This window comes from Bubalus kerabau, chromosome 23 (assembly GCF_029407905.1).
Source record: "Bubalus kerabau isolate K-KA32 ecotype Philippines breed swamp buffalo chromosome 23, PCC_UOA_SB_1v2, whole genome shotgun sequence".
In the NCBI taxonomy this organism is placed as follows: Eukaryota; Metazoa; Chordata; class Mammalia; order Artiodactyla; family Bovidae; genus Bubalus; species Bubalus kerabau.
The window spans coordinates 34,058,836-34,076,554 of record NC_073646.1 but is presented as its reverse complement, the minus strand read 5'-3'; the positions used below and the strand labels follow the sequence as shown (position 1 = coordinate 34,076,554).

Here is a 17,719-nt window from a genome sequence, read left to right as displayed (position 1 = left end):
AATTCTTTACTGCTGAGCCACAGGGGAAGCCCAACTCAACAGGTGTCATTATGTGTTCTAAGGCTTGCTGGGCCAAGCTCTGCACTGGATGCCTTAGGGCATATAAACAAGCCTGGGCCTGGTCCCTGCCCTCCCCAGAGTCCTACTGTACTGACCGCACCTCCCCCAACACCCACATTCCCATACAGTAAGGGGGAGGTGAATTAAAGGTGGGCTTCAAGGGGAAAGATGACTTGTCAGACAGAGAAAGTGGGGAGGAACCAGCAAGGGGCAAAGGCATTGAGGTTAGCTCATTGAGGGGAAAAGAAAAGGAGAACAAAAAGCACAGCGACCAACCACAGCCAGGCACCTATGCGTGCTGGGACCCAGTTCCTTCTCACCCCTCGGCTGCCACTTAGCCTGTGCCCTCGACTTCCCCCGGGGTGGAGGGGTAGGCGGGGTAGGCGGGTAGCCGCATCAGTCCTCTGATATTCCGGGAGACAGCGCCTGCCTTGGGAGGATGGTGCAGGGTTCAATCTGTATCTTGGGGACCACTTTTTCCAAACAAGCGTTGGGAGCAAATCACCAAGACTCCCGTTTTGGCCTCTGGACCGTCCAGGAAGACCTGGAGTTTGCAGCTCCGTTACACTGTCTCCTCCTCATCCTGTCCAGTTCAAACGTCACCGCCCCAGTGAAGCCTTCCCGGAAACTCCAGAAACCTCCCCAGCCCTCTGCGCAGCTTCCACCTCTCTCAGGGGTCTGGGACATCCTTGTGAGCCGAGCAAGGCTGAGGATGCTCTCTTCCGTCACATACGATGGAAGCGCCGATAGGTGCCCGGCGCCGAGGTGGGGGGCTGGCACGCTTCGGACGCCCTTGACCGCCTCTAGGAGCCGGTGGACGAGGTGCCGGGGCGTTTTCCGCCCGCCCGCCCCCTTGCGGCGCTGCGCTGCAGCCTGAGAAACGCGAGGCCGCGCGAGCGCCCGCCTGACCCCCGCCGCGCCAGGCCCCGCCCTCCCGCGCCCGCCCCAGCGCCGGCCCCTTTTGTTCCCTCCCGGAGCCGGGCCGCTCGCTCCGCTCCCGCTCAGCTCGGCTCGGGCTCCGCCGCAAGGAGCGCAGGCGGCGGCTAGGGCTGCCTCGCTCAGCGCTTATCCGCTTTCCTGCCGCCGCCCAGCCGGCCGCACACGCGGCGCGCGAGGCCCGGACCCGGAGCGCGAACGCGGAACCCCGGCGCCGGGAGGGGCTGCAGGCGGTGGGCAGCGGCGCGCGGGGAGGGGGACCGCAGCATCCTCTGCCCCCGCCGGTGCCCCGGCGCCGGGAGAGGACGGGGGTCGGGCGCCCCCGCCGCCCGCCGCTCCGCCTGCTGCTGGAGGGGCGAAGGTAGGAACAGCCGGACGAACCCCGAGGGAGGGGGCTCGCCGGGCAACAAAGGACCGAGGGATTGCGGGAGGCGGCGGTAGTCCCGGGCCTGGTCCTGAGCCGGGCGGCCGACACGGAGGCATTGTCGGGGAGTGAGGGGAGGCTGAAGGGGTCGGGGCCCGGCGGGTGGGCGTGAGCGGGAGCTCCTTCTGGGTGCACCCCCCGCCCCAACTTCCCCGTCGCCTGCAGGCGAGGAGGGGCTGCTGCCGGCGTTGGGGAACCCTTCCCGACCTGCGGGTCCCCTCGGTGGAGTCATTCCCAGCGCCCTCGGTGCCCCTAACAGGGGTTCGGCACAGATGCTAGGGAGCCGCCCGTCGCTCCTTCCAAGGGCAGCGCTGAGCGGCTGGACGCGCTGCAGGGCTCTGGGCTCCCAGGCCCCGCGCGGGGGATGGGGGGAGCTGAGCCTGGTGGGCGCGGCCACACGGCCCTTCTCCAGACCCGGGGTCTCGGAGGACGTGGAGCCCCCGCCCCACGGGCTGTGGTCGCTTGGGCAATGCCCTTTGCAAAACTTGGTTAAAGTGCATGGCGCAGGGGGAATAGACGGATGAGGTGGGGCGTCTTCCCGCAGGGTGCCCCCCTCCCCCCCAAGGCTGGCGCTGGTGGCTGGTGAGGCAGCACATTTTCTGCCCTCCCTACGGGGAGGGGCCCTGGCTGCCCCAAGGATGCTACAGCTGGGCCTCCAGGGCCCGCCCGTTTGGGTCCTTTAGGCGGGGCCTGGGCGGGGCAGGGTGCCCACTGGGCACTGCCACGCAAGCCCCAGCCTCACCCTGGATAAGAGGGGGCACCTGGGGGGAAGTCACCCACTCAGCTGCGAATGCCCCAACCTCTGATTTGCCGCCTCTTCCCTTCTGGGTGAGAAGTGGGAGGTCCAGCTTGGCGGGGGGGGGGGGGGGGGGGTGGGGGTGGGGGGGGGGGGGGGCTGCCCTTGCTGCTATGAGATGCCCAAGGGAGGCTTGTGGGGGATGGTGCTGGTCTAGGGATAGCAGGCAGAGGAGGAGGAGGAGGCTGGGAGGACCACGTGGGGGGAAGACTCCACACCAGTTGTAACCGTAAACAATGAGCCCTTCATTCATCCAGCTGCTGTCACCTGGCACAGCACTGCCAGGGGCTGGCAGGTATACAGGGCTGGTGCTTCCTGGCCCCCATGCAGCATAGCCCAGCAGCATCGGGAGCTGGGAGCATACCTGGAGGATGGGGTGGAGCAGGAAGCTTGACAGAGCCTGGGCGTAGAAGTTTGCTGCCAGGATCCCAAAAGGGGGGCTGGAGAGAGAGGACATAGCGTGGGCAAGGGGTGGGAGTCAGAAAAAGAGGCAAGAGACCAGGTGGCTGGTGGGTCAGAAGGGCAGCAAAGGATGTGGGTGACTGGGGCATGATGCCCTTCTCCATAAGCCCAGGATGTGTTGGCATCTGCAGTCCTGGCCTGGGAGGGATGGTGGGACTGGTGAAGGGGGATGGGCTGGAGGGGAGTTTCAAAGGCAGAAGAGTCTGGCAGAGGAGACCTGGAGGGAGCCTTAGCAAGCAGGACTGTGCACCTGTGGGTTCCCAGGTGCAGCCAGAAGGCTGGGAAGGAGGTGCCTCGAATTCTGTACCCAGAGCCTGGAGTCCCAAGTGAGGAACCCACTCGCAGAGGCAGCAATCTTTTTTCAGCATCTGCTCTCCCCTCTGGCAATGAAGTTTGACTGCTGGAGCCTGACAGCCTGGGTTCAAAGCCCAGCCCTGCCACTTACTAGTTGTGTGACCTCAGACAAGTCGTGATACCTCTCTCCGCTTCAGTTTTCCCATCTGTAACATGAGGATACTCAAGGTGTCACCTTTTAGGGTTGTTGAGAGAACTGAATGGATAGATAAGTGTGTGCGAAGTGCGTGTACTGCAATGGAGAGCATGCCCGGTGTTTGTAGCCCTTCAGCCTCCATCTCCACACACGAGTGGCCCGTGGGTTTGTCCCCTGCTGTTTGTCCCCTGTCAGGCAGTCCTGCCGGTCAGCCTCACCCGAGGCCGTGCTGTTCTCTGCCTCAGTGCAGCCTCCTCCCTGGGCTGTTCTGTCTTTCCTGGTCCAGCCTCCCTTGGTGATGCCATTCTTGCTCCCTCTGCTCCAGCCCACGAGGTGGGGGACAATTTCCTCTTGACCTTTCTGTCCCTAGAGCTGCCACCCTAAAGATTGATCCTGCCCTCTTGATGCCATCTCCCCCCACCTGTGCTTCAGCACCCAGAGGAGAGAAGCTGTATTCTTGACCCTCCGGGTTCCCTGTTACCTTAGTCTGAGCGGTTCTAACAAACGACTGCAAACTGGGTGGCTTTAAACAGCCCATTTACTTCTCACATCTCTGGAGGCTGGAAGGCTGAGATCCACGTGTCAGCATGGTTGGGTGAGGACCCTTTTCCGAGTCACACTTATTTTTGTGTTCTCAAGCTGTAGAGGGGCTTGGAGCTCTGTGGGGTCTCTTCTACAAGGGCACTAATCCCATTCATGAGCACTCCACCCTCCTGACCTAATCACCCCAAAGGCCCCACCTCCTAATACTGTCTCCCTGGGGGATAGGATTTCAACTTATGAAGCTGGAGGAGGGAGGGCACCTTCAGACCAAAGCCGCTGCCCAGCGGTCTTTGGGGAGAATGTCAGCCTTTGTTTAGGTTAAAAAACAGCAACAACAATGCTGAGTGCTTACTCTGCCAGGAACTGTTTTAAGCTCTTTGAACGCGTGTCTTAGTTTGTGGATATCTTGATAACATTGCTTACATTTTATGGATGAGGAATTCAAGACGAGGAGAGGTATCCCTGTTTGCCCGCCACGCATTTACATTTATTTATTTATTTTGGCTGCTCCGGGTCTTAGTTTCAGCATGCAAGCTCTTTAGTTCCCTCACCAGGGATCAAACCTGACCCCTCTGCATTGGCAGCTCAGAGTCTTAGCCACTGGACCACCAGGGAAGTCCCTCCATGCATTTATTGAGCACCCACTAGTAGTGTGCCTGGACAACATAAGTTCCTTCTGCCATCCCACTTGCCCATCTGGTTCACTTCCGGAAAGCAAGGTTTTGGCCATCCCTTCCTCAGACGCCTCCATCCCGTGGGCTCAGGTTCAAAGTCCAGACCCTCTTTGGCTCTCAGGGCCCGCTCCCAGCTGGTGGGGCCCTGCCTTTTATATACCCAGGGCCTCACCTTTTATAAACTGTCTAGTGACCTAGGCTTGATGGGCAGGCCTTGAGGGGAAGGCTTGATGGGAGAAGGGATGGGAGAAGAGATGGGATGGCCCCCCGACACCTCGCTTTGGTTTATTCTGTTGCTGAGAACAGGGACTGCCTCCAATTAGGTTAAGTGAAAGGGGAGTTGAGAGGAAAGGAACTTTGCAGGAAACGGTTGCAGGCGGCCTGGCTCCCCCAGGACCCAGGAAGCCGGCAGGCAGCCCCTCCTCCAGCCTTCCTCTCTCTGGACTCCGGTTTCATTTGCTGTCCTCTCCTGATGCCTCTGTCGTGGCTCCTCTCTCTGGTGTGGCCTCCCTGAAGGGTGGCTTCAGCTGGAGGCCACAGGACCACCCAGGGGCGCTCCCCTCAGTCTCTGGGTGCTGGAGAGCCGGATGGGCCCAGCTTGGGTGAGGGCACCCACCCCATCTGCTGGGCTGGTGGAGGGCAGGCCGTGCCGACTCTGGGTCTGCGAGTGGGGGACATGGCTGGGCACAGCTGGTATGGGGTTATGATGTGGGGTGTGTGGGCTGCAGGGCGGACAGGGGAGTGGGGGCTCGCCATCTCTGGGAGCCCACTGCAGGCCTCCGCACCAGGCTTGGGGCCCAGGATGGGCTCCCCTTTGGCACCAGGGGACTGGGGTCGGGGAGGGGCAGTGCCAGCAGGGGACCCACCCCATCCCACCTCTCCTTTCCTTGCCGGCATACAGAAACAGTAACACAGAGCTTATGTTTTCAGAGGAAATGCTTCAAAACGATAATGAAACATTTCCCCTCTGAATAGAAAGTAGAGCATAGCAGGTGGTTTTGATTAACAAGGCATGAGTTTGGGGCCACGTCCACTTACCGGCTTCCGGCTTCAAGGAGCGCCCTGGCTCCAACCCTGGAACGTGCCTCTGACTCCAGCCACAGCCCAGGGAGATGCCCGCCCCTCATTCACTTCCATCTTCGCCTTTTTGGTCTCTTTACCAGGAGAGGGGAAATTGGGAGCTCACGATGAGGGCCTGGTTTTCCAATCTCTCGTCCCTAAAGGAGGTGACTCAGGGCCGATCCACTCCTCTTGCCCCCAGCCTGGCCTCAGCTACCCCTGGGGTGCCCCAGCCTCACTCTCCAGCATTCAGCGTGGTAGGTGGGAGTGGGTGATGGCTGAGCCCCTCAGCGCGGACAGAGCAGAGGACACCTTAGTTTCAGACCCCGCCTTCAAGAGGCGTTTGCCGAATCAGGAAGACATAAGTCCCCTTCCTGAAAGTATAAATGACATCAGTACCTTCGAGGAACATTTTTAAGGCCAGAGTAGAAGAGCCTCCATACCCAGTGGGGTCACTGCCCCCGACAATGGTTCAAGTCCCTGAGAATGACTCAGAGGCAGGGCACGGCGTGGGTGGGATGGCTGAGGGGGTTCTCGGGGGGAAACAGGAGTGTGCTGTGTCCTGAAGGATGGGCGGACTCGGGGTGGATAAGGCGCGCCTTCCTGAGGGGCGCAGAGAGAGAAAAGTGAAGAAGTTTGGGGGCAGTGGGGCATTGAGTGTCCGGCCTGGAGGCTCAGCATGGAGCCCACCATTATTCCAGGCCCGCTGTGAGGCCAGGCATCTGGTTGAAGGCCGCTTCCTGCGATGAAGGAGGAAATGACATGAGGTGTTTTCTGATTTTTTTTTTGCTACCCTGTATCCTGATTTTGGGGACTTCCCAGGTGGCACTAGTGGTAAAGAACCTGCCTGCCAATGCAGGAGGCATAAGAGATGCAGGTTCCATCCCAGGGTCAGGAAGATCTCTTGGAGGAGGGCATGACCACCTACTCCAGTATTCTTGCCTGGAGAATCCCATGGACAGAGGAGCCTGGCAGGCTACAGTCCATAGGATCACAGAGTCGGACACGACTGAAGCGACTTGGCACACACATACATGCATGGCACATATCCTGATTTTGCTCCTGCTGTTCCCTCTTCTGCTGTAGACTTCCCTGCCTGAGTTCACCTGCTTGTAGGTTCACTTCACTCAGCCTGCATTCAGCTTCTCTCTGACCGAGGGCTGCGCTGGGCACTGGGAATGCAGAGCAGAGGAGAGAAGATGCCCAGAAGGGTCTCCTGTGTTCTTTGTCCAATCCAGAAAGGACTCGAGGTGATTTACAAAGATAAACGCAGTCTAAGGAGATGGAAAAGACGTGAGACAATCGGAGCAGGGGGAGCCCGGGGTAGCAAACATCAGATGAAGCCGGAGGGGCTGCGGCACCTTCTATTGGTGGTAATTTGACCCAGCTTTCTAGCAGCCAGATCCAGGGGGCATAGGAGTTTGGAGTGGCTTTGCATTGTCATGCTGTCTTGTGTAAGCCCCTGCTATATATAACATGAAAGCCTGAGTGAGGGGCAGCAGGTCCTGGGAGGGGGTCCCTGGCAGAGGGAAGGGAGGACCGCAGCCGCCTTGTGATCTTAATAACCCTCCTCCCGGAGGCTTCTTAGCAGCAGCTGCAGGGGAGCCGAGAGCGGGGGCTGGTTCTCACAGCCAGTCCCCTCCACGAGGGCCTGACGGGCTCTAGGGGAAGGAGTGAGACCCTGGGAACCAGGAGCCCAACTGGTCCCTGCCAGAGAATCCCCATCCTGCGAGGATGCCTGGGAGTCTGTGATACAGGGGTGTGCAGAAAGCTCTGGACACACCCACTGGGCCCCAGGACTTGACTCAGGGGTAGAAGAGGGGTGAAGGGCTTCCCAGGTGGCGCTAGTGGTAAAGAACTCACCTCCGGTGCAGGAGACATAAGAGATGCGGTTCAATCCTTGGGTCGAGAAGATCCCCTGGAGGAGGGCATGGCAACCCACTCCAGTATTCTTGCCTGGGGAATCCCGTGGACAGAGGAGCCTGGCAGGCTATAGTCTTTAGGGCTGCACAGAGTTGCACATGCCTAAAGCGACTTAGCACGCATGCAGAAGAGGGGTGAGGGCATTCTGGCATAGCAGGCAACTGGCTGGGGTGTCTTCAGGAGCAGGGAGAAGCTCAGGGAAGCTGGAGCTCAGGGCGCTGGGTGGAAGGGGCCCAGGAAACAGGCCAGAAGCAGGAAGGAGCTTGCAGACACGCTATGGACTGTGGTCTCAGCACCCAGGGCCGTGGGATGCCCCCCTGACCTCCTGCTTCAAACTGTGCCCTTGTTCTCCCAACCCAGTGCCTGGAGGAGCGTTGGTCTCAGTTCTGAGGAAGTAAAGAGCAGTGGTTAAGGGGCACTTCCCTGGTGATCCAGTGGTTAAGACTCCATGCTTCTAGTGCAGGGGACACAAGTTCGATCCCTGGTTGGGGAACTAAGATCCCACATGCTGTGCAGCATGGCCCCAAATAAATACGTTTTTAAAAAGAGCAGTGTTTAAGAATGTGAACTCCATGGCCAGGGGACTTGAGCGGGAATCTCACCTGCCACCGCTCAGTTGTATCATCCCCGGCAAGCGACCTGCTGGCTCTGGGCCTCAGTTTCCCGGTTAGTAAGTGGAGCTCATGACAGCATCTTCTTCACAGGGTTGCTGTGCATGCTGGACAGGTTCATATCTATGAAGGGCTTAGACGTGCCTGCAGCAGAATGAGTGTTACAGGTCTGTGACTCCTTGTGCTGAAACAGCTTGGTGGGGGTACAGCACTCTCCCACCCAGACTCCTGCACCTGGTACACCACCCAGATTCACAGTCAGGCACAGTGCAGAGCGCAGCGGTGGTGGCCCAGCCCTGGACTGGGGGAGATGCTCAGCAAGTTCTGGTTCATGTTGTTATCGACAGTGATAATAGCCGTGCCAGCTTACAAGAGCCTCTCAGGGCAGCAGGAACTGAGGCAAGAACCATTCTGAGAGTAGGCTTCAGTCCTTTCTTGATTACCCCCCAGTGACAGGGGGCTCACTCCCTGATTCTTTGCTTGTTGGACTCACTGGTGAGCAGTGGCTCTGTGCCAGGTGTGCTTGGCACTGGGATTCTAGAAGAATGTGAGTTAGTTGGAATGTTTAGTTACTCCTCTCTCTCCTTTCCAGAGATCATGCCAAGCTGGCCAGTGAGTGTGGCCATGGGGTGTGACAAGCTGCCCTGGGCCTCCAACTCAACATGAGAATGGTGTTGGAGGCATGCATGTGTGCATGCTAAGTCACCTCAGTCGTGTCCAACTCTTTGCAACCCTATGGACCATAGCCCGCCAGGCTCCTCTGTCCATGGCATTCTCTAGGCAAGAATACTGGAGTGGGTTGCATGCCCTCATCCAGATCTTCCTGACCCAGGGATCAAACCTGCATCTCTTATGTCTCTTGCAGCGGTAGGCGGGTTTTTTACCACTAATGCCACCTGGGAAGCTGATGAAGGCAGAGGAGGGTGTTTTATTCATTCATGTATTCCTTAAACATCTTTTGAGCGCCACTGTGGGTTGGGCGCTGTCCTAGGTACCAAGAGCCCTGCAACAAACAAGATACTCTAGGAACCTGCCCATTAAAGCTGTTCTCAGTGAGAGAGGCCAGGGGTCTTGCCAGTGGATGACAGGAAGGGATTCTAGCAGAAGGGACAGAGAGTGCAAAGGCCTGGAGATGTGACAGACTGTGCGTGGCTGTGCCTGGGCGTTGGCGATATTCTGCCAGAATTTGGTGACTGGGGACATTGATGGAGAGTGCCTTCCTGGAAGCAATAAAAGAAAATACAGACTTTGAGGGCTTGTTAGTCACTGAACTCAGCCCTGGGGCCACTAAATTCTGCCCTGCCTCCCCCGTTCCTTTGCACTGCCCCCCGCACCCTGCCAGCCCTCCTGGCTGGCCTTCAGAGGTGTAGGTGGTACCCATGAACCCTAGCTGGTTCATCCCTTCGCCACGCCACCCGCATCCTGGCTGTTCTTCGTGGGCCCCGGTTGGTGTCCTCTCCTCTCGTGTGGATTGAGGAGCCAGGCTGTGACCTCAGCGGGCTCAGCCTCCCCCTGCCCCCTGCCTACAGGGGAAGCCCTGGGAGTGAGAGGCTGCTGGAGTGGGAGTCAGCATGCCTTCTTTAGGGAGGAAATCTGGGGCTGGAAGGCTGTTCCGTGAGCACAGAACCCCTCTGTGCCAGGTCCTGGGAGCTGGAGCCCCGTGGGGCTTGAGCCTGCCCGTGGGCAGTCCACAGACCCTGGGAGAGTCGGATACATCAGTGGGTCCACGTGCTTAGGTGCTGGCTGGGGTCATCTGCAGGGTGGGGGAGGACCCAGAGCAGCAGGGATTACGCGTGGTGTAATGATCTGGGCCTGCCCTGCCTCCTCTACTCCTGCTGCCACTCCCCCCAAGCCCAGGGAATTAAAAACAAAAACAAGCCTTTTTGTTGAAGTACAGCATCCATACAGACAAGTGTGTGTATCATGAGTGTAGTATTTTGTTGACTTTACTCAAACTGAAATACCTGTGTGGCACTCAAATCCAGAATCAGAACCTGCTAGCTCCCCCAGAGCCCCTCTTGTTTTTCCTTCCAGTCTATACCCCTGACCTAAAGGTGACCCCTTCCCTGATTTCTGGCACCATTGCCTGCCTTTGAGCTTCTTTTTATTTTTAAAAACTTTGTTTATTTTTGGCTGCACTGGGTCTGCGTTCCTGTGTGCGGGCTTTCTCTAGTGGCAGTGAGCAGGGGCTACTCTCGAGTCATGGTGCATGGACTTCTCTTTGCAGTGGCCTCTTTTGCAGAGCCTGGGCCCTAGAGCATGCAGACTTCAGTAGCTGCAGCTCACAAGCTCAGTTGCCATACAGTATGTGGGATCTTCCCGGACCAGAGTTCAAACTGGTGCCTCGTGCATTGCAAGGGGGATTCTTAACCACTGGACCACCAGGGAAATCCCCGACCTTCTTTTTAAATGGAAGCATGCAATCAAACTTTAAGCACTTGCACAGCTGCCTTCTTTCACTCGAGATTCACAAGGCTCACACATATGGTTGCGTGTAGTTGTGGTTCGCCCATTCTCACTGCTGTGCTTTATTCTGTTGTGTGAACAAACCACCACTTATTTACTCACTCTGATGGTGATGGGTATTTGGGTTATTTTCGGTTCGAGGATATTAGGAACAGTCCGTGTCTCCTGGGGCATGTATGTGCACTTTCCTGCGGCGACATAGCTCAGGGTGGGCTTCTCGGGTGGCTCTAGTGGTAAAGAGCCAATACAGGAGACATAAGAGATGCTGGTTCGATCCCTGGGTTGGGAAGATCCCCTACAGGAGGGCATGACAACCCACTCCAGTATTCTTGCCTGGAGAATCCCCATGGACAGAGGAGCCTGGCGGGCCATAGTCCATGGGGCCCACAAAGAGTGGGACACGACTGAAGTGACTGAGCACGCATGCACACATAGCTAGGAGTGGGATTGTGGGGTCATGCTCAGCTGCGGTGTGTGACGCCAGACTGTTTTCCACGTTGCTGACACCACTTTGCACTCGTGCTAGCAGAGCACGAGCGTTCTGGATATTCCATGTCCTCACCAACACTTGGGTCCATGCTTCCTTTTATACATTCCAGCGGATGTAGTGTTGTCATGGTGACTAATGAAGGTGAACTTCTTTTCATCTGTTTATGGGTCGTTTGAATACCCTTTTCTGGGCTGAAGTGCTTGTTCAAGTTTTGCTGAGTTTTTTCTGACTTGATTTGTTGAGTTTTTCCCATATTCTGAATAGGAATCCTTTGCAGAATACAGGAATTACAAATTCATTCTCTCGCTCTCCTTCCCCCCAACCCCAGTGGTATCATTTGAGTCACAGAAGCATATTGTCCAGTTTTTCCATCTCTTCCCTTTCAGCACTTCCTGTGTTGAAATCTCTGCCTTTCTCCAGCGTTAGGCAGATCCTCTTTCATGTCTTCTAAAAACTGTATTGTTTTACCTTTCACGTTTAGATCCTGCCCTCTGTCTGGAGCTGATTGTCGTGTATGATGTGAAGCAAGCGTATTAATTTCCTGTAGCTCTTATAACAAATGACCACAAACTTAGTGGTTTAAAACAACACAAATGTATTATCTTACACTTCTGGAGGTCAGAAGTCTGAAATGGATCTCAGCAGGCTGAAATCAAGATGTCAGCAGGGCTACATTCCTTCTAGGAATTCTAAGGAAAAATCTGTTTCTGGAAACCTTTTCCAGCTTCTTAGAGGCCACTTGCATTCTTTGGCTGTCAGCCCCTGCCTCCATCCTCAAAGCCAGCAATGTCGGACTGGGTCCTTTGCAGGCAGCCATCTCTCTGACTCTCCTGCCTCCCCTGCCTCCCCTTTCCACCTATAAGGACCCTCGTGATTACATTGCGTCTGCCTGGATCATTCAGAATAATCTTCTCCTCTCAGGTCAGCTGATTAGCAGCTTAGTTCTATCTGCAGCCTTAATTCCCTTTTGCCACGTAAACTGATAAATTCACAAGGACCAGGATGAAGCCATTATTCTGCCAGTCACAAAAAAGATCATGGGGTTTTTTTGGTTTTTGGTTTTTTTCCCTCTTGGCTATCCATTTGATCCAGCACCACTTATTGTAAAGACTCTCCTTTTGCTCAGGGGTCTTTTTGAGTTGCTTGTGCAAATCCCAACCCCAGGGAGGAGGCCCAGCATGCTGGGTTGGGGAGGAGAACCCAGGAGATGGGTGACCCTCCTGCAGCTGCGCTGGCCTGGACGGGTTAGATGGAGCTGCCATGGAAACCAGAAGGGAAGGAGGCAGTAGTGAAAGACGACTGGCTCAGCATCCTGGCCGGGGAGGCAGGATACCAGAGCCCGTTCCTTCCTGTTGCCCTGATGTCTGGGTGACCTCAGCAGCCCCGCCCTTCCCTGTGACTCCAATTTTGTCTGGTCTCAAGGACCTTCTTGCCCAGCCCAGCTCTTCTTCATTTGGGCAGTTGTCTCTTACTGTCCTGTTCGCTTCACATTTCTGCCCTGGGCCTCAGTTTTCCCATCCCGTGAAATGGGAATAAAGGTGGGTCAGGGGGCAACTAGCCCTTCTCTTTGGGCCTAATGGGGGACCCCATCCAGCAAAGTCAGGCTGATGCCTGCCCAGTGTCCTGGACCAGTAGTGGGAGGATCCCAGCTGTCCGGTCACTGAGTCTGGAGCGTGGCTGCACAGCTAGGGCTGGGGCTCTGGGGCCATGGCTGTGCCCTGGTTCTGAGCATGCCAGCTGTGTGTGTGTGTGTGTGTGTGTGTAATGCACAGAAGTATATCCACATTCCTTCCCCTCGCTGGACTGGCAGGGCAGGGAGGGGAAGCCCTGATCCCCTTTGCTGGGAGACAGGATCTGAACTCCCAGCCCAAGGGAAGATGGCCACACCCCAGTCTGTCCAGCTCAGGGAGGACTGACAGGCTGGCCATTTCCAGAGCTCTACAGTCGCCCTGGCAGTGGGCCGGACAAGGAAGATACTGACTTACAAATTAAGAACCGCAGCCCCAAGCTCAGGAGCTGTGAGGATGCAGGATGGCAAGCAGGTGGGACTACATCCCGGCCTTCTGGACTCAGTCCTGCTCGTGGCTCCCCCTGCAGGTGCCAGGGAGATGGGAGGTCGACCAGGGCTCTTGGGTCTGCCTGTCCTTCCTTCCTCAGTCCTGTGGGCGTGCCTGCCCTGTCATCTCCCCAGCTTCATCCTCTCTCCCTGCTCCTGGAAGCCACATCAGCTGGTGGAGCCTGGGTTCCTACCCTAGCGCAGCTGTGAGGCTTGGGCCGGGTCCCTTCCGCACGTTTTGAATGGCTGCCAGGCATCCCCAGGGCGACTCGGACCCCTGACGGGGCCCACTGCTGCCCCATGCTTCCTGGAGTGTCCTGCCACTGGCCGGCGGCTGTGTGAATGTTGGGCTGACACATTCTGCCCTGTGGTCCCCCCACCGGGTGAGAGCAGGGGCGGGCGTGGGACCGGGGTCACAGGCAGACAGGCCCCACCACCCCGGCCCTCCCCGGCCTCGGGGCGGCTGCTCTGAGCTGGCAGGGCTCCAGGGAGGGTGCCCCACTCTCCACTTGACCGTGAGGATCCCAGCCTCACCACTGGCTGAAATTTCCCGAGCCTCAGTCACATGCAAACAAATGGCCTCCTTCCCCAGAAGGATGGGATGGGCCGTGGGTGCCAGCTGGGTGGAGGCTCATGGGGGCAGTGGTCACCCTGGATTTGGGGGTTGGGTAGCACTGGGGTTCTAGTGCGGGTGTGAGTATTGGGGTGCCCAGTGGGCCAGGGCTGGGGGCACCCATACCATGCTTGTATAAGGGCCCACCATTTGGAGCCTGGGTTCAGCACCTGGGGTTCACTCTGTTTGGGGCCTGCCCCCCATTCCTCCTGGTGGGTGTGCATGGAGGGGAGGAAACTGTTTTCTCTCCCTCTCTTCTTGTGTCTATCTTAAAAAAAATTTTTTTTTAATTTATAAAGTATTTTGAGGGACTTCCCTAGCAGACCAGTGGTTAAGAATCCACACTTTTATTGCAGGGGGCATGGATTTGATCCCGGGCTGGGGAACGAAATCCTGCATGCCTCACCAGGCAGTCTTAAAATAAATAAAAATAAAATTTTAATGTTTTGAAATATTTTAGGCACTCGAAAGAATAGACAGGGCTCAGTGAACTCCCATGTACAGCATGCAGGACTGAAAGAAGCAAATCTTACAAATACTAATGAAGCAGGACTTGTGTGTGGTGGTCCAGTGGCTAAGACTCTGCACTCCCAATGCAGGGGGGCCCAAGTTCGATCCCTAGTCAGGGAACTAGGTCCCACATGCCACAAGGAAAATTGAAGCTTGAGAGTGCTGCATCAAAGACCCAGCTCAGCCAAATAAATAATGAAAAGTGAAAGTGTTACTTGCTCAGTCATGTCAGGCTCTTTGGGACACTACAGACTGTAGCCCACCAGGCTCCTCTGTTCATGGGGATTCTCCAGGCAAGAATACTGGAGTGGGTAGCCATTCTCTTCTCCAGGGGATCTTCCCAACCCAAGGATCGAACCCAGGCCTCCTGCATTAAAAAAAAAATAGAAATGAAGCACCCACTTGCCCCGCCCCAGCCCCATCCGTCAAGCCACATTTGCTGGGGGTGCTGTGGATTAGCACCATGGAGGTGCTTCCTGGACGCTCGGCCAAGGTCCGTGGTTGGGTGTCCTCTGCACCCTCACGTCTCCCTGCCCCCCTCCCTTACCGGTGCCCACTGGTGAGCTCTACCCGGAGGCCTTTCCAGCAACTTGGTATCACCTGGCTCTTTGACTTTGCGCCCATCTGATTGGGTGGGAAACAGGATCTCCTGGCGGCTTGGATTTGCATTTCCCTGCGACTGGGGAGGCCCCACCAGTCTCCTCAAAAGCTGCCTGCTCCCACCCTGCTGTCATCTGGTGCCCTCAGCTTGGTGCCCGGGGTCCCTTTCTTCTTCCCCTCTAGCCCCTGACCTTGCACACTGGGTGGGCGCCCCAGACCCCCATCACTTCCCACCTAGCGTGTCCCCAAATGAGCACCACCCCCGCCCCAGCCCCTCCCATCTCCCAGGTCCCTTCTGGCGTTGACTCTCCCGCCATCCTTTCCTTAGCCCTCCCTACCCTGCCTCCTCCCACCCCCCACCGCTGTGCTCAGCGTCTGTCCCCTCTCTGTCCCCTCCAGCCACTGCCTCTGTCTCAGTTCAGGCTTCCTGGAGTCCCTGTCGCAGCAGCCCCCACCCCCCTCATCCTCATCGGCTCCTGGAGGTTTCGCTAAAATGCTTATCTGGACACACAGGCAAGTGAGTCAAAAAGAAAAAAAAATATTGTATATTAACCCATATATATATGGAATCTAGAAAAATGGTACAGACGAATCTATCTTTAGGGTAGGAATAGAAACGCAGACCTGGAGAGTGGACATGTGGCCAAGGGGGGCAGGGGAGTCGGGCAGATTGGGATTGTAGCACTTCCGTATATACACCCTGCCGTGTGAAAAACAGCTGGGGGAGGGGGCTTCAGGTATACCTGTGACCAACTCATATCGATGGATGGCAAAAACCATCACACTATTGTAAAGTAATTGTCCTCCAAATAAAATCAATAAATAAAAATGAATAGCTAGTGGGAAGCTGCTGTGTAGCACAGGGAGCACAGCCCGGTGTTCCCTGCGGATCTAGAGGGGTGGGACTGGCAGGGGGTGGGAGGTTCAAGAGGGAAAGCATATATGTATCCTTTACTTTGTTGTACAGCAGAAACTAACAGAACATCATCAAGCAGTTATACTCCAATAATACAGTTTTTTAAAACATTAAAACAAATATTCTTCAAAGGTGTAGAAAAATGAAACAGAGCAAAAAACTTGAAAGGATTTGATTAGAAATTCTCTACAACGTATATACACATACTTAACATAATAAAGTTGATTTCTTTGTGCTTTCCAAGAAAAAAAAATGCCCATGCAAACTGTTGGATTCTTTGCTGACGTCTTCCGTGGCGCTTTATCCCCCGCCCCCCCATCCCAATGTCTGGGCACCACTAGGAGACCCTCAGCCCACCCCCCCGCCAGCCAAGTGTCCCTTTCAGTCTCTGGATACCCCCCCACCCCCGCCCCATTGTAAGCACTCTAAATCCTCAGCTGTTTGGTCGACTTGGCAGGGTGGGGTCTGTGCCCCCAGCCCCCACCCCGTGCTCCCGGTTACAGCACTCTTCCTCCCCTCCCCCACCCCACACATGGCACTGTTGTGGTCCCCAGCCTTTGGGCAGGGGGCCACACTGAGTCCATCTCTGGTTGCCACGTGGCTCAGAAGAGCAGAGGGAGCGTGGGCACCCCAGCCACGGGGATCCGTGGGGTGGGGAGGAGGCGCAGCCCCCCACCCCCGCCCGGAGAGCCGCCTCTGTTGGGCGGAGGGGGAGGGCTGCCCTCCAGCAGGAGAGCCCAGGGTGCGGCTGATGGCTGAGCTGAGGTCTGGTCCTGGAAGCCCACTTCCTGGTGCCGCCTCCCGCGCCCTTTGGGCGACGCTGGCACGAGGGCATGGGCTTTCCACTGTCCTATTTGGCACCCTTCCCCGATCTGCCGGGCCGCATCCTGGGCCTCCGATTGGCAGAAAGTTCTTGGGCCCCATTCCCCCTCCCCCCGCCAAACTGCGGCCCGCCACCCCCGGGACAGCTGAAATGGAAACCCTGAAATGCAGCCCAGTTTGTCTTCGGTCAATGGCGATTGAAGGCGCCACAAAAGGGGCCTGTTGGTTTGAATGCCGCCCGCCCTCGCCCGCCTCAGCGATGCCTGCCTTGTGGCCCCGGGTCCCAGGAGGAGGCGGCGTGTGCGTTCCGGGCCTGCGGAGAGCATGAGAGACCGGATCGTAGAGACGCCGCCCTTTTCTGCACAGCCTGTGTGCTGGGCACAGAGGCACCCTCGTGGGGCTGCCTCGGCGGCCTTGCACGGCCGTGCTTCCCACGTGGCAGCAGTGTTCCCTCCCATTTTACAGGTGATGACGCTGAGGCTCACACCCGGCCAGGGCCCTACAGCTAGTCGTGATGGGTCTAGAGTTTGGACTCCGTGAGACTGAAAGCAATACTTCCTCCCAGGCCTCCCCCATCGGCCGCAGCGTGGTCAAAGGCCAGCGTGTCCCCACGTCCCAGCTTTTTCCAAGAAACCCTTCTCTTCCTGTATCCCACGAGCGGGCCTGAGTCATAAAGGGCCCTCCTCCCCCTCTTCCTGTTCCATTTCCCCCTCGCCATGCTCCCCCGGCGCTAGAGCCTTGCGCGGGGGTGGGGCTGGGGTGGGCGGCTGGCCTCTCCTCCCCTGACCCCAGCCCTCCCGGGACTGGGTTACACCACCGGGGTTCTGCTCTCTTCCGCCTGCTCTTCTGGTCTCCTTTGTCAGTGAGGCACGTGGGCGCCCTCCCCAGAGGCCAGGGGTCCTACAAATGTTATTCCAGGCCTGGTCCAAGCAGCGCGGGGAGGCGGGGCCAGATCTGGGTCTGACTCCCGCCCAGCTGCTGAGCGGTCTGTGGCTTTAGGTGCATCTTCGGACTTTCCTGGGCATTGGATGTTCACCTGTAGGATGCCCATTGCCTCACCAGGGCGTATGGTCTGGCACACAGTAGGTTCCTCATACTGGAGGCTCCTGGGTCATCAGGGCCTGGGAGGGCAGGAGGGCGACTATGGGAGCCTCTGGAAGCCTCCCCTGAGAGCAGTATGCCCGGAGATTTGTTGTCCTCTGAGCCACAGCAAATGTGCTGTCCTATGGAGTTTCTGAATCACGAGCTCTGTGCCAGGTACCCTGCTG

At 57.2% G+C, this 17,719-nt stretch overlaps 1 protein-coding gene across 2 annotated transcripts in view; it reads left to right on the top strand.

Annotated features, from left to right (window-relative positions):
• Positions 1–1,044: 1,044 nt before the first annotated feature.
• Positions 1,045–17,719, top strand: part of CLIP2 (CAP-Gly domain containing linker protein 2) — a 75,479-nt gene continuing 58,804 nt past the window's right edge. For both annotated transcript variants that reach the window (XM_055561916.1, XM_055561917.1), the window contains exon 1: positions 1,045–1,357. The gene's annotated coding sequence lies outside the window, so the exon portion shown is untranslated. The remainder of the gene's footprint in view (positions 1,358–17,719) is intronic.